Here is a 357-nt window from a genome sequence, read left to right as displayed (position 1 = left end):
AACACTTTTTTGGGTTACTACATGATTCCATATGTGTTATTTCATAGTTTTGATGTCTTCACTATTATTCTACAATGTAGAAAATAGAGAAAAACCCTTGAATGAGTGTATCAATATACCCAGTCACTACAAAGAAAAAGGCATCCTCCCTAACTCAGTTGCCGGAGAGGAAGGAAACCGCTCAGGGATTTCATCAAGCCAATGGTGACGTTAAAACAGTTTGTGTTTTAACCTTTTCACACATACCAACAAACGGGTGTGATCATTCTCCATGGTCCCTGCAGCTCAAACGGGTGTGATCATTCTGCGTCTCCTGCCAAGTGCCCCTAGCTAGCGTGCAAAGAGAGCGGAGCGATC

The sequence above is a fragment of the Salvelinus sp. IW2-2015 genome, unplaced genomic scaffold (assembly GCF_002910315.2).
Source record: "Salvelinus sp. IW2-2015 unplaced genomic scaffold, ASM291031v2 Un_scaffold6262, whole genome shotgun sequence".
NCBI classification, from domain to species: Eukaryota; Metazoa; Chordata; class Actinopteri; order Salmoniformes; family Salmonidae; genus Salvelinus; species Salvelinus sp. IW2-2015.
This window is presented reverse-complemented; position numbering follows the sequence as displayed.